At 37.4% G+C, this 17,229-nt stretch overlaps 1 long non-coding RNA gene across 1 annotated transcript in view; it reads right to left on the minus strand.

Annotated features, from left to right (window-relative positions):
• Positions 1-17,229, minus strand: part of LOC105472639 (uncharacterized) — a 77,674-nt gene that overhangs the window by 57,984 nt on the left and 2,461 nt on the right. The gene's annotated exons all lie outside the window — the stretch shown is intronic.

The following is a 17,229-nucleotide window of genomic DNA, read 5'->3' on the forward strand; positions in this document are numbered from 1 at the left end:
TTGTAGAAACTCATTTGAAGTAAACCTATTTTACTCCTTTAAGCTCACCTTTGACTGAACAAAGTAAAAATAATCTTTCTTTGTCTATGCATTTGCTTTAATAAATAGGCATCTAGAAACATCAGCGGCAATAATATATCAAAAGCTAACTGAATTCCACCGAGTTGTTTTGAAAATAAGATTTCTCCATCTTCGAATTTTTAAAAGCAATTTATCTCCTTCATTGGCGGACAAAAAAAAAGAAAGTTTTTGATGCCTTACTTTGAAGGAAAATTTCTTGATTTCAAATATGTAAGGAAAAGAATTCTCTGCATATTTTATCTTATTGTATATACATACATCTATCACTTGGTTTCTTTGTCAACCTCATAGCCTGAATTACTGACATATGATCATTTGATGTACCACACTAATTTCAATGAGAGTTGTACAAATGAGTGTTCAATCTCATAAATATGTTCATAGTTTCTAATAAACTCTGTATGCAATTCCTTAGTGAATTTTCAGTGGTAACACAAAGCTAAATATCAATTAATTAAAGAGTTTTGGGGGTGGAAAAGGGGACAAGGGGAAGGAACCACTCTTGGTTCTTACAGGATGGAGTCTGCAATGAGAACTTAAATTACAAAGGAAAAATGGCATTAAATTAATATCTAATTTCTAAGCTAGTTGACCAAATTATTTGAGGCTTATTGGTTTTTTCTTGCTTAGTGTTGATATAGTACTTACTTAACTTTGCTACCATCATAAACAAAAACAAACAATTATGATATGCTCTTCAAATTGAAAAGCGGCAGGTGGCACTCCCCACCTTCAATAGTAGCTACCTGAATATGTATCTCTCCATATATCCTTTGAAAGCAAACTGATCAATGAGGATATTAAGAAATATGACCCCTAACCCTCATGTACAACAAAACTAGAAGACAAAGAATAGTATAGACTATATGTGTAATGGGAAGAACCTCTCAAACCAGCAGAGTCAGTTTCAGACTACAGACTAAAGACAGAGATGGACAAGGATAGAAGAGGTGTGACTGCATTTAGGATGTAGCATGGAGGAAAAGAGAAACCATCCCCCCAAGAAAATAGGAGTGTCCTGAGATGGGACATAGAGAACAGGTCTGAGGCCTCAGGGATCCACTGGCTACTGTGGAATTGAAAGAAAGAGGCTTGATGTTTCAAAGGACCAGAGGTGTAAGTCTTCTAGGAAAGAAGCAGGCAACGTGGAGGCTTGCTGGTGAAGGGGAAAAGACAGCAAAAGCCAGAAGTCATAGAAAGAAGTATTACATATCAGGAAGCACTGTGGCCACCTCCACCCAGTAGAAGAAAGCAATGAAAAAATATACCCCACTTACAAGGGCAACAAAAAAATACAAAATACTTAAAATAAATGTTGTGGCCAGGTGTGGTGGCTCATGCTTGTAATCCCAGCACTTTGGGAGGCCAAGGCGGGTGGATCACGAAGTCAGGGTATCGAGACCAGTCTGGCCAATATGGTGAAACCCCATCTCTACTAACAATAACAAAAATTAGCTGGGCATGGTGGCACAAGCTTGTAATCCCAGCTAATCAGGAGGCTGAGGCAGATGAATCCCTTGAATCACTGGCGAAGTTTCAGTGAGCCGAGATTGCGCCAGTGCACTCCAGTCTGGGCAACAGAGCAAGACTCCGTCTTTAAAAAAAAAAAAAAGTTGCAAGAAATATGGAAAAAAACTCATGAGTAAGCCTTGAAAACGCTCTTGGAAGACCCATGATGAACTTGAACCATAAGGAAAACGCCCCTTGTTCATGGACAGAGCAAGTCAATGTTATAAACTTGCCAATTTTCCCAAAATGAATGAATAAACAATACAATCACAATAAAGAGAGCAACAAGTTTGTTTTTTTTCCCCCCTCGAGCTAGACATTCGATTCTAAAATTCATATGAAATATAAAGATGGGACAATAGCTAAGAAACCCCCGAAAAGGAAGATAAACTGGGTGGGGGCAGCCCTAACCCCATCAGGTATTAAAATATAGCATTGAGCTGCTGCATTTAAACCATTCTGGAAATGTTCCACGAATAGACAGACCAATGAAACAGAATAGAAAGTAGATCCAAGTATATAAAAAATTTGTGTTTGATAAAGGATGAATGCATCCTTTGTTATACACAAACTTTCACTTGAGAATTTATAAATTTGGAGAAATGATGAGCTTTCATTAATTACTGTAGAAATTATGAACTTTCATTATTTATTGGGGAAATTATGAACTTTCTTGTAAATGGTGTTGAAATAATTGGTTTCATTTGTAAGAGAAAAACGTGGACCCATACTTCACACTATAACTAAGAGGAAATTCTAAAAGATCTAAGATACAAATGTAAAACTGAAACAATATAGTACTCAGATAAAACAAAACTTTGAAGGGAGGAAAATACTCAAAATCCAGAGACAATAAAAATAAAGGAAAGAACTAATAAATTCTATTCTCTGTGCGTCTGTATGTTTTAATATAACAAATAGAAAAGGAAAAATAATCAATGCTAAAATAAAAGAACATGTTTTCACCTGAATAATTTAAATCTGTGAATCAAAATACTTCATCCGTTATCAGTTGACTAAAACCATAGATCAGTACCTGGACACAGTTTTGTAAAATTTATAAATCCAAGACAAAAGCTCACTCCCCATGTATTTCAGCAGAAAAGTCAATCTACCTACAATTTAATAAAAATAATATTTGTCTCAGACTTTTCCATAGGAATGAACATCAGACATAAATAAAAGTAACATTTACAGAGATTTTAAAAAGAAAGGTTGTAACCCAAGAATCTAGACTAAACAAATTTTCACTCATCTGTAAAGGTAAAAGTAAATAGTCAAGTCTTTAGGAAGTAGTTCACTTCCATGCCATTTTGGAGAAAAATAAAAAAAAAATTGAATATGTGTTGCATCAGAGTAAAGTAAAAAACTTGATAATATGAAAATTGTGGTAAATAAAGAACATTCAGGTTCGTTTTTAAAAGTTGCAATTATTGAAAATACTCTTGAAACCATAGGGTAAATATTTTGAAAATGCTCCTGAAAAAGAAGAGTCTCCAGTCTTTCCCTCTCTCACAAACACACAGCCGCAAACACACTTATGCACTTTTAAAATATTAGATTGTTGCAACCAAAGTTAAAAATTAGATGGAGAAGAAGGGCAAGGAATAAGAAGCAGCTGGTTTCCTAATTTTCTATAATGAAGCATCAATAGAAACTGTCTTATGTTAGCAATACTAATTAGATAAATATTGGTTCAAGGGCATGTTCTAAGATTTGAAGAAATTTACCAGATAATTAAAAACAAAATATATACCTTTCTAGTTATTAGAAGTACAAAGACATTAAAAATAATCAACTTACAAAAAGAGAAAACAAGAAGATAAAAGCACACAAGCAGGAAAAAAAAAAGATATGAAATGCCAACTCCCTAAAGTCTATTATTTTCTCATCTATAAGATGTGGGTTATAACAAACCTAACCATAAGTTAATTTTGAAGATTAATAAGATAATGTTCAAAAAGTATTTGTTAGTGTCTGGCTCACAATCGAAGCTCAAACAATGTTTATTATTATTATTACTATTTATAATAAAATACGACAGTTATCAATTATAAAAGTAAATTTAAATAGTTAAAATTTAAATAAAATGGCGAGGCACGGTGGCTCACGCCTGTAATCCCAGCACTTTGGGAGGCCGAGGTGGGTGGATCACGAGGTCAGGAGATCAAGACCATCCTGGCTAACATGGTGAAACCCCGTCTCTATTAAAAATAAAAAAAAATTAGCCAGGCCTGGTGGCGGGCGCCTGTAGTCCCAGCTACTCGGGAGGCTGAGGCAGGAGAATAGCGTGAATCCGGGAAGCGGAGCTTGCAGTGAGCCGAGATCGCACCACTGCGCTCCAGCCTGGGCCACTGAGCAAGGCTCTGTCTCAGGAAAAAAATAAATAAATAAATAAATAAAAAATAAATAAATAAATAAAATGTTTAACGTTTCTTATTAAAGGGAAAAATTAATACAATAAATAAAATAACCAAGAGAATTAAAAATTTAGGCATGTGAAAAGATATCTCAAACAACACAGATCAAAAGAAAGTAACAGTGTAGAATTCCAAGTAAAAAAGCATTAGATGATGCAAAGATGGTCATTTTATATGGACAGATTTTTAAAAATCACAGTGATGATAAAATTGCCATAAAATTTAATTCATCAAACATTTATCTTTAAAATAAGTAAAAGTATTTGGAAATACAAGGGATAAGAAATAATTTTTAATGCTTTGCTCTCAGTATTTATAAATCAGTATTTATAAATCAAGAAGACCAAAAACAGGGCAACCCTCTTTTGGGCCCCCTGTCTGTGGTGGAGAGCTTTCTTTGATTGCTCATTAAACTCTTGCTCCAACCTCAAAAAAAAAAAAAATAAGAATAATAATAATAAATAAAATAAATCAAGATGACCAAAAATATACCTAAGATGGTAGAGGACATTAATAATGTAATTAATTAGATTTAATTAGTGTATATTAAACAATATACCTTTCCAAGATTTTGGAAAACCTTAACAAAAACTGTATCTTATATAGTCTACAGGATTTTAAAAAATTTTGTTTGTACATGACACACTCTATCATGACTATGTAATAAAAATAAAAACTAATGGGAATAAAACATTTCAGAAAATCCAGTAACTTTAGAATACAAAGAAAATCTTGTAAATATTAGCTAAGAAGAAAAAGAAAACGAAAGTTACTACTATGAACCATTTAGAAAGTAATGACTGTGTAAAACTATATGTTAAAATTTCTGTACCAAGACAATTAAATGGGAAAAGAAAAGGCCTTTCAGCAAGTGGAGCTGGAAAAACTAGATACCCACACATGAAAGAATGAGTTGAAGTCCTATCTCACATACAAAAATTAGCCAAAGTGGAGGAGCTGAAACTCTAAAACTCTTAGAAGAAAATAAGCATAAATCCTCATGATCTTAGAATAGACAATGGTTTCTTAAATAAGACATCGAAAGTATAAGCTGCAAAAGAAAAAGATACATAAATTGGACATCATCAAAATTAAGAACTTTTGCGTTTCAAAAAATGCCATCAAGAAAGTGAAAGGAAAATCCACAGAATGGGAGAACATTTTTATAAATTATGTGTCTCACAAAGCAGGAGTCCCCAAGCTCCAGACCACAGACTGTACTGGTCCCTGGCCTGTTAGGAACCAGGCTGCACAGCAGGAGATGAGTTGAGGGAAGTAAGCATTACTGCCTGGGCTCTGCCTCCTGTTAGGTCAGCAGTGGCATTAGATTCTCATGGGAGTGCAAACCCTATTGCGAACTATGCTTGCAAGGTGTATTAGTCCATTCTCATGCTGCTATGAAAAAATATCTGAGACTGGGTAATTTACAAAGTAAAGAGGTTTAATTGACTCACAGTTCAGCATGGCTTGGGAGGCCTCAGTAAACTTACAATCATAGTGGAAGGCAAAGGAGAAGCAGGCCCCTTCTTCACAGAGTGGCAGGATGGAGTGAGCGCAAGTAGGGGAAATGCCAGACACTTATAAAACTATCAGATCTCGTGAGAACTCACTCACTGTCACAAGAACAGCTTGGGGGAAACCACCCCCATGATCCAATTACCTCCACCCGGTCTTACCCTTGACACATGGGGATTATAGGGATTATGTGAATTATAATTCAAGATGAGATTTTGGGTGGGGACACAGCCAACCCAAACCACATCACGAGGGATCTAGGTTGCACACTGTTTATGAGACTCCAGGGTCTGATGATCGAGGTGCAACAGTTTCATCCTGAAACCATGCCCCTCCCCCTGCACTTCCCACTCCCAGTTCCAATTTTGTGAAAAATATCTTTCATGAAACTGGTCTCTGGTGTCAAAAATGTTGGGGACCACTCTTATAAGGAACTTGTACCTAGAATATATAAAGAATTATCACAACTCAATAATAGAAAGGCAAATAACTCACTTTTAAAAATTAGCAAAGGATTTGAATAGACAGTTCTTTTAAGAAGATATACAAATGGCCAATAAGCACATCAATGGTTGCTTGACATCATCAGCCATTTGCAAAATTGAAGTCAAATCCACAATGAGATACTACTTCACACCCATGACAATGCCTGTAACAAAAAAGATGGATAAAAACAGGTGTTGGCAAGGATATGGATGGAGAAACTGAAATCCTCATACACTGCTGCTATGAATGTAAAATGGTGCAGCCACTTTGGAAAACAGGCTGGCAATTCCGCTCCCAGGTATATACCCGAGAGAAATGAAAACATACATCCACATGAAACCTTGTATACAAATGGTCATAGTAGCATTGTTCATAATAACCAAAAAGTGGAAACTACCCAAATGTTCACGAACTGATGAATAGATTAAAAAATGTGGTAATGAAACATGCTTCCATGATAAAAAAGAAATGAAGTACTGGCATGTACTACAACTGAGACAAACCTTGAAGACATGATGCTAAGTGAAAGAAGCCAGTCACAAAGGACCCCATATGGTATGATTCTGTTTATATTAAATTTCCAAAAAAAGGAATGTATATAAGATGAAGTAGATTAATCCTTGCCTTGGGCTAGAGGGGCTGGAGTAATTGAGGGTGATTTTTAAGGGGTGCAAGGTTTATTTGTAGTGTCATGAAAATGTTCTAAAATTGATTGTTGTAGTGATTGCAGAACTCTGTGAATATACTAAAAGTCATTGAATCATATACTTTAAATGGGTGGATTGTGTCGCCCATTTAAAAAAAAAAAAACAAACTTGTGCTATGACTTCAACTTCCAAGTGGAATGTAGATGTTGTGATTGCCCAATGTTCCCAACACAATTACTGGACAAAAAGCCAGATAAATGACCAAAATCTTGTTTCAAGGCACCATAAAGTTGTAGAAACAATAATTAAATGAACTAGAATTTCACAGGAGGAGACTTCTAGGGCAGTAGGAATTTTGCTAATGTTTAATAAGGACTCATGATCAGATTTGGCCCACACCAGGGAGAGAAACCAGAGACGTTTTTGTTGGTCACTCAGGGCTGGTACGGGCACAAAAGATTATATAACTTGAGAAGAACAGACTTAACTGTTGTTTTCCCCAAGAAATTCTCTGTGTGCTGGAGATGAACATGGAGGACTCGAGAGCAAGGCTAAGGGTTCCTAGAAGACAGAGTAAAATGCTTTATTCTCCAAGTGCTTGAGAGACTGTGTTTCCCCAGAGGGACAGGGCCTGCCAATTGGTCCTGCAAGATTTTTGCCACATTTAAAGCTGCAGGATATGGGAGCTAAAGATTCACGCTCAAATCTAAAAGGTGGATTTGCCACAGTCTTCCATGTTTGAGGGAGAGTTACCCACTAGTCTCTCAGCCCAAATCCTTGAAGGTTCTTCCTTGAGAAACAAGGAAGGACCAAAGACGGATGAGTCTTAGTAAAACTGCATATGTGTACTAGAACTAAGAGAGGAAGCGGGAGAGAGACAATGGGCCAAAAGCAACAATTGAAGATTTAATGGCAAAGCATTTGCCAAAATGGATAAAATATTAATACATCAATTCAAAAATTCAAGCAACCCTAAGTAGCTCAGTAAACCCCAAGTAGAGATTAAGAAAAAAGAAAATCATACTAAGGTACATTACAGTTAAACTGCTAAAACTTAGCAGATGATGTCAAGTTTCTTTTCTAAAGCAAATTCATACTTTTAAATAGCATTATTAAATAATAAATATTTAAAAATTTTAAAACTACTTATTCATCATAAGAAATTAAGAAAATAACAAAACTTGAGATTCACAGGAGATTGGGTTACCAAAAATAAATGCTGAAATTAAATTATCAGAAGAAGGGAAAACAGTTAAATTGATAGATTAATAAAACTTAAAGATGGTTATTTTAATAATAAAAACCCAACAAAAGACATGTGTTTACTTTCAATGTTTATTATTTTAATTAAATAAATTTGATTCAAATTAAAAAGCACAAATGCGAGAGTGAAAAAATGACATGACTACAGATTCAAAGGAAACTAACTACAAAAAAAAGGGAAACTCTAAAAATAAGCCTTCCATAAATAAATTTGATAGCTTTAATGAAAAATATAATTTCTGGGCAAATATAAATTATAATATTTTACCTAAGAAGCAGAATATCTGAATAAGCCTATTACTATGCATATTACTAAAAGGATTATTCAGAAATTTTAAAATTTACTCCAAGATTTTACAAGATTAGGTTGTATCATATAAAACTACTTTATGCTATATATAATAGATTGCATATCCATAATAATTGGTTATACTTGAATCTCAATTTATTTTTGACATTAGATTAACTTGTTACCAAGCTTGAGAAAACACTACAACCATGCAACTAAAAAAAATAGCACATGTGACACTCTCACTTATGAATATAGGCGCAAAAATTCTAAAGGAAATTCTAAAAAATCAATTTCAATGCTAAATAAAAATGAGACCATACCATTTTAAGTAGAATTATTCTAGGTATACAGACTCATTTCACACTAGGCAATCTATCAGTTTAATTGATAAAGCCACAGTTCAAAGGTAAAACTACACAATTACTTCTACCCACGCTGAAAACACATTAATAATTAAGATACATTTAAAAATTAATAAGCTTTATTTTTAGAGTAGTTTTAGCTTTACAGATATATTGAGTAGAAAATACAAAGTTCCCATATACTCCCTCTCCCTACCACAGTTTCCACTATTATCAATATCTTGCATTGATGTGGCACATTTATTATAATTGATGAGCCAATATTGATACACTATTATTACTAAAATCAGTAGTCTACTTTAGGTTTCACTCTTGATATTACACATTCTAGCGGTTTCGACAAATGTATAGTGATGTGTACCCACCACTGAAGTATCTCATATAATAATAGTTTCACTGCCCTAAAAATCCCCCGTGTACTACCTATTCATCTCTCCCTGTCCTCCAATCCCCAGCAACCACTCATCTTTCTACTGTCTTCAGAGTTGTGCCTTTTCCAAAATGTCATAGAGTAGGAATCATACAACATGCAGCCTTTTCAGATTGGTTTCTTTCATTTAACGACATGTGTTTAAGGCTCCTCCATGTCTTTTTGTGGCTTGATAACTCATTTCTTTTCATTAATAAATAGTATTCCATTGTATGGATGTGGATGTACCACAGTTTATTTGTCCGTTCACTCATTAAAAGACATCTGGGTTGCTTCTAAATTTTGGTAGTTAAGAGGAAAGCTGCTGTAAACATTCATGTGCAGGTTTTTGTCTGTATGTAAGTTTATAATTCATAAGGGTAAATATGAGGGAGTGTTACTACTGAGTAGGAGTATGCCTAATTTTGTCAGAAACTGCCAAAATCACTTTCCAAGTGGCCATACCATTTTGCATTCCCACTAGCAATGAGTAAGAGGATCTGTTGCACAACATTCTAATCAGAATTTGGTGGTGTTGATGTTTGGGATTTTGGTCATTCTAATGGGTGTGTAGTAATATCTCATTTTAATTTGAAAGTCTCTAATGATGTTGAGCATCTTTCCATATGCTTATTTTCCAACTATATATCTTCTTTGGTAAGGTATCTGTTGAGATCTTTGCCTATTTTTTAATTGGACTGTTTCTTATTGTGGAGTTTTAAGAGTTCTTTGGATATCTTAAATACCAGTTTTTATCTGACATATGTTTCACAAAATCCTCCCGGTCTATGGCTTATTTTTTCATTCTCTGAACAGTGTCATTTACAGAACAGAAGTTTGAAATTTTAACAAAATCCAACTTATCAATTTTTTTATGGACTGTGCTTTTGGATTTAAGAAGTCATTGCCAAATTCAAGGTCATTGAAATATTCTCCTATTTTATTTTCTCAGCATTTTACAAGATATATTTTTAATTAAAAACAAATAGACACTCTGAATCAGTCATGGTCCCCATAAGGATTTTTAATAGAAACTGTAAGGAAAGGACAACTTATAATGGGCATGGCAAGGTTAAGGAAATATATAAGGGATAATGCTTGCAACCATGATAAGCTGTCATCACCCAGGTCAAAAGGAAAAAGGGGAGGAGCTAGTGGTGAGACCCACTGTGGAGGCTATGGTTAAGGAGCTATTATTGTGAACTCCACTACTACTACAGGTTTCACACCTGGCAAGAAGAGTGGGTAGTCTTGATAAGTTGATAGATATAAGAAAGGGGCCTGGCCGGGCGCCGTGGCTCAAGCCTGTAATCCCAGCACTTTGGGAGGCCGAGACGGGCGGATCACGAGGTCAGGAGATCGAGACCATCCTGGCTAACACGGTGAAACCCCGTCGCTACTAAAAAAATACAAAAACCTAGCCTGGCGAGGTGGTGAGCGCCTGTAGTCCCAGCTGCTCGGGAGGCTGAGGCAGGCGAATGGCGTAAACCCGGGAGGCGGAGCTTGCAGTGAGCTGAGATCCGGCCACTGTACTCCAGCCTGGGCGACAGAGCGAGACTCCGTCTCAAAAAAAAAAAAAAGAAAGGGGCCTGGGCGCAGTGACTCACGCCTGCAGTTCAAGCACTTTGGGAGGCCGAGGCGGATGGATCACGAGGTCAGGAGATCGAGACCATCCTGGCTAATACGGTGAAACCTCGTCTATACTAAAAATACAAAAAAAAAAGAAAAAATTAGTCGGGCATGGTGGCGGGCGCCTGTAGTCCCAGCTACTCGGGAGGCTGAGGCAGGAGAATGGCGTGAACCCGGGTGGTGGAGCTTGCAGTGAGCCGAGATCGGGCCACTGCACTCCATGCACTCCAGCCTGGGTGACAGAGCGAGACTCCATCTCAAAAAAATAAAATAAAAATAAAATAAAATAAAAATTTAAAAAGAGGAGCCTTGGTTGGCAGGAACAGGAACAAGGATGGGGGAGAGCCATCATTCTAAGAAATAGTTGACAAGCCATTGTTCTGAGAAATGGTTAACCAAAACCAACCCACTTGCACAATACCCTGTTCCCAAACACCTTGTTTTGCACATAGACCCAGCAGCATGACCCTATCAGCAGGTGGCCTCTCCAGCACAACCCTATAAAACTTCCCTCCAGCCCCTGACTCTTCGCAGACATCCTTCTCTCCGCTGTGCTCCTCATTGTTCTCTTGCAATGTATCTTCGTACTTTGTACAATAAATCTGCCTTTCTTTACCCATTACTGTCTTGGTAAATTCTTTCACTGCCTACAAGACCCAGCCAGTCGCACCAGCAACATTTTGGTGGTCCATACAGAGACCCCTCCCCTATTCACCCCTTTTCCTCTTCTCCAACTCCAACCTCTTAGTGGACAGCATCCAAGCCTGGAGACATCTGATGGCCCCCAACTGGGGCTACTCCCTGGTGGACCAGAAGGCCCCAGTGGAAAGACGTTTGACCATCACCGTCCGATTGAGTGAGAGTGTAGAGTTTCCTTTCCTTTCCCGTCTTCTGGTGGATAAACTCTAATATCCCTCTGGCAACTAATGGTAACTGGCCAGGGCCACTCTCTGGTGTAGCCTAAAGGCCAAGGAGTAAACAGGTTTGGCTGCCTTGCTTGGAAGGGAGGATGGTCCTCTCCTAACCCTTCTGGTCAAAAGTCCCCGATCCCTACATGTAGTGCAAGAGGCAGCGGCAGCTTGACCAGGAGAAAACCCACACACATTTTGGGGAACTCAGACCCCCTCCTTCTCACTCAAAATTTCTCCTGTGAAGAAAGCCAGCCATCCTTTTCTGGACATTTTAAGCAAGATGATCCCAAACAGCACCAGAACAGTGAGTCTTCCCTCAACCTTTTCCCCTTACACCTGGATTCAGCACGCAGTATAATTCGTACCTGGACTGACCTGGGGCTGCTCACCCTGTGTTCATCTATCCAGTGTAAGGCTCTCGTGCTGAGAGGTTCTTCCCGACAGGTGGGATGCTCCTTTGGAAAGTGCCTCTCAAGCCTCCTCAGTGGACATAAGTGGAACCCCCTTTCCTTGGATGGAGACCCCAAGAGAAATTGTGCTTTGTGTCCCTGGTAGACATTCTTTTCCAATCCCCCCATGGGACAAAGCCCTTCCATTCTCTCAGACTCAACTCTGGGCTGCATTCGAAAACATTGGGATAAACTTGACCCCCAGACTCTCAAAAGGAAACATCGAATTTTCTTGTGTAATACAGCATGGCCACTACTCCTACTGGCTTCCAAATGGGACCCTTGCCCCCAATAGTATTTTGCAGCTTGACCTCTTCTGTCATAATTCCTCTAAATGGCTTGAGATTCCTTATATCTGAGGTTGTGTAACTCTTTCTAAGTTTGCTCTCCACTCCCTTACATGGTTCCTTCCTTTACTAGGACAGCTGCATTTATACTTCTACTTCTCCTCTTCAGTCCTTTGTCTCTTTAATTTGCTGGTTAAATTTGTTTCTTCCAGAATGTAGCAACTCCACAGCAAACTCCTAATGATGCAAGGATATCAGCCAATCACCCTCAGAGAACCGCATGAATCTCCTCTAGACTCAATGGATATCAATTCCATATTAATACGCTCTTTCTTCCTCAGTTCTATCCTCCAGCAGCATCTAATAGACTAAGTCCCATAACTAGGGACAATAATCCACAGGGTCCCCTAACAGACCAACGATCATAGGTAGGGCCCACACTGTGCCCACAGTCAGCAGGAAGCAGTTGAAAGATCAGACCTCCATACTAATGCCAAAGATTTGTCATCGTTGTTCTGTCAGGGTGGAACATGGAGTCCTGGTAAGTTAATACATACAAGAAAGGGGCTCTAGCTGGCAGGAACAGGAATGAGGGTTGGGGAGAGCCACTGTTCTAAGAGATGGCTGACAAGCCATTTTTCTGAGAAACAGTTAACCACAAACCACCTACTTGCACAACATGCTTTTCCCAAATACCTTGTTCCACATGTAGCCCCAGCAGCATGACCCTATCTGTGCGCAGCCTCTCCAGCATAACCTTATCAAACTTCTCTGCTATGCTACCTGTTGCTCTCTTGCAACGTTATCTTTGTACTTTCTCTAATAAATCTGACTTTCTTAACCCACAACTGTTTTGGTAAATTCCTTTACTGCCTATAACACCAGCCCCAGCCTATCACACCTGTGACAGATGGAGAGGATAAAGTACCTTTACTTCTCTCTCCTCACCCTCAGTAGCATGCCAGTGATCCTCGCTGGCCAAACACAACAAGAGGGCAGCCAGCAAGGGAGCCTGGGGCCTGCCATCTGCATGGGCAATAATCCTGGGGGCACAGGCAGAGCCAACATGAGTGGGCCATCCCTGTGAGAGAGGGCACATGAAGCATGATGACCACAGCCCTTTGTGTAACCAAAAATTAGTGTTCCACACTCTAGACTCTTGCAGACCAAAGGTCAAAGCTGAGTTCTAGCACTCATTGGAAAGTTGATGTCTTTAAGCCTCTGCATTTTATGTGAAATTAGGATTAATAACAGTGCTACATTATAGATATTAAGATGATTATTTATTTTAAATGTTTGTGAAGTATTAATGAGTGCTCAGTAAATGCTAGCTGCTATCACTACTGCTGCCACTACTATCAAGACAACTACTACCATTACTACTACTAATACCATAACTACTACTATCATTACTATTATGACCATTAGTACTACCACCACTACCATCACTACTACTACTATCATTACCACTACTATTACCATTACCACAATTATCATTACCACTACTACCACCACCATTACTATTACTACTACTGCTATCATTACTACTACTGCTACTATAATTACTACTCCTACCATTACTACTAGTAGTATCACCATTACTACTACTACTATCATTACTACTATTACCACCACCATTACTACTACTGCTATCATTACTACTACCACTATGTACTCTTACTCCTACTATTACTACTACCACCACCACCATTACTACTACTATAATTGCTACTATTACTACCATTACTACTACCATCATTACTACTACTACTATTAGTTTAGTCATTATTATCAGAGGTGAGGAGAAGCAGGCAGCATAACCAGGAACATAAGTATTATTTCTCAATATGAGACAGAATCTCTATATTAAATTAATAGCCAAAGCCATACCCAGCAATGAAGCATTTACATGTTCTCACTAAAACCAAGAACCAAATAACCAGAGGATTGCTACCATCATTATCATTGAACATTCTAGAAATTTTAGTCAACATATTAAGATATGCAACATTAGGAAAGAGAACAAATTTACCTTTTTGGGGTTAACATTTATAAAACATGATGGTTCTCTGCCAAGAAAATCACTCCCCCATTTAAAAATTAAGTGGCTAAACACAAAAAGAATGTATAAAATTTAATGGTTGTTCTAAAAACCAGGATAAAACTATTCATAATATTTAATGAAGATAATTTTCCACTTCTAATGGCAACACAAACTATTAAGTGCCTAAATAGCTTTACGTAGACTTTTGCAAACAATATAAAGGCTAGCAAAAAATAAAAACAAAAAAACTTATAACCACATTAAGAAAGCTGGGCACAGTGCCTCATGCTGGTAATCTCAGAACTTTGGGAGGCTGAGGCAGGTGGATCGTTTGAGGCCAGGAGTTGGAGACTAGCCTGGGCATCATTGCAAGATCACATTTTTACAAAAAATAAAAAAAAATTAGGCAGGCATGGTGGCATGTGCCTGTAGTCATCTACTTGGGAGGCTACAGGTAGCTAGACTGCAGTAATGGTAGTAGGAGCAATAATGACATTAAAATGTCGATATTTTACAAATTCATTTATAGGGTTAACACAATTGCACTTAAACTTCCACTGAGATTTATTATTCAATGTGTTCAAGTAAAACTAAGATTCATCTAGAAGAATGAATTCACAAGTAGAGCTCAGAAAAAACTTTTTAAATGCAAAACAGAGAAGATTAACCAATGAGATTTGCCCTGTTATATATAGAAACATAACACTAATATAGACAAAACATGTGGTTTTGGCACAAGAATAGATTATTGGAACAATGAAATGAAATAGAAACTCTGGGAAAAGAATACATACATTAATATAATAAAGTAAACCTAGACACGTATTCTGACACATTACCCCAAAAGAAATACCAGGATGATTAAATTACTACTTAGAAGAATCTTAGAAGAATATGCAGCAGAATATTTGTGTATCTCAGAGTGAAAAAAGGGTTTTACAAGTATAAAGGCAATACAAAATAGAACAGAACATTGATATGACAACATGAAAGAAAACCTTTTATATTTCAAAAGTCAGCTTTTCAATTTTTGCCAGTAACAGCCATTGTTTCTAACCATGGGGGTCTAAGTTTCCAGGCTTGTATTGGAACAGGATTAGAAATGGAATTACACTACACACTGGGTGATTGTGTCAACAACCTCTAGAATGATTTCTTCTTGAAATGAGACTTAAGATAACATAGTTCTACTTCCATTGTGCATTGATACATTAAGTCATTTATAACATTTCCCAAAACTCCAATCCAGAGAAGTTTCTCTATCACCAGGGCATTGCTTTTGGAATTCAGGGAGGCCTGAGTTCCGGATGGGAATGGGAGTGAGATGGTCCAGTGAATGGTAACAGTCACTATTATTCCTTACTTTACAGAGGAGGAATATTCTGCTCCTTTATGAGCCAACATTTACTTTCTCTGAATTAAATGCTACTGGTTTCTTATTTATAGAAAGCAGAGATTGACTGGGCACACTTTCCCCCACAGTTTCCAAGACTCTGTAATTATATGCAAAATAGTAAAATTAAATTCAATCTAGATGAATCCATATTTCAATAAGGATATTAGTGACTTACGTCTAAAAATTAAAATTAGACACGTTAATCCTGTCATGCTTTCCATTCAAATGTTTGTCCTAAACAGCAACAACAACAAAAACCTGATTTCCTAATACTTCATTTAGCTTTTATTTCATGCCATTTACAAAGTTTAGGCAACATAAATGCACATTATGCATATCTCTGTCCCATATCTCAGTCTAGATAATTGTCTAGATAATTATCTAGACAACCTAGATAATGAGGGGAAGGTTGAATGGCACAGCAGATAAACCATGTCTTCATGGTCTGAACTATTGACAGTAAGTATCATCTCCATCACTTAACAACTATACCACTCTGGGCAGATGTGCTGCGCAAGCCCTTTCAGTCTTGCAGGCTTACCCAGTAGTCAGGATTTGTTGCAAGAATACAGTGCCAGCTGTGCTCCGGCCACTGCTCTCAGGGCACTGTTCCCTTTCTCTTTATATGTTCTGATATTTCTCCCATAGCTACCAACCAGCCCATTCTTCCAGTCTTTCCCTGTTCAGATCCTAATGGGATAGAGTTGATGGTCTTAGATAGTCACCATAATCTCTTTTGAGCAGAGATTTGTTGGAGAAGCCAGGCCACTTTGAAGGACACAGGCTGCCTGATATTCTGGCTGCCCTTGGGTCAGATCTCATCCCTGGTCAAAGTGGTGCCACCACTTTCTCAATGATTGCTTAATTCTCCCTCCTTCATCATGCTTTAGAAGGTAGCATTTCTCTTAGAGGAGCACAGTGAGCAGGGCAGCAGCAGTGGACGACACACTTATTACAGCAGTGCTGGGTATCATCATAACCAATGTGAACATGTGGATTGTTCTTAAAATGTGCCAGACGTCTCATGAAACATTCAACGTTTCTTAATTCACTCTCACAACCAGAATGAGGTAAGTGTTGTTATTATTATTATTTGATATTTTATAGACAAAGAGAAGCTTACAGCAGGAAATAGCTTTCTGAAAATGATAAGATCAGTGGGTGGAATATTCTATTGGATTCCAGAGTTTATGCTTTTAGCTATCAAGCTATACTCTTCCCCACTATATTTCCCTGAGCTTTGGTTTCCTCATCTATAAAATTGGAACTGCACTGCCTGTTTGCCTTTAGAGCTATACGCAATAAATGTTATGCATTTATCATAGTAAATAGCATATAGTAAAGCAAAGCATGGAAATTCAGGAAGTAACAGAGCAATTGTAAGAATGTCTATGTGGTAAATCTAGATAAACATTACTTGTATACATAATTACAGCAGTGCCTTTAAAATACACACCAACAGCACTTTAATAAGTCAAGAATGCATGTTGCACCTATTAGAGAAAATACCAATTTTTAAAATCATATAA

Source organism: Macaca nemestrina, chromosome 4 (assembly GCF_043159975.1).
Source record: "Macaca nemestrina isolate mMacNem1 chromosome 4, mMacNem.hap1, whole genome shotgun sequence".
Classification (NCBI taxonomy): Eukaryota; Metazoa; Chordata; class Mammalia; order Primates; family Cercopithecidae; genus Macaca; species Macaca nemestrina.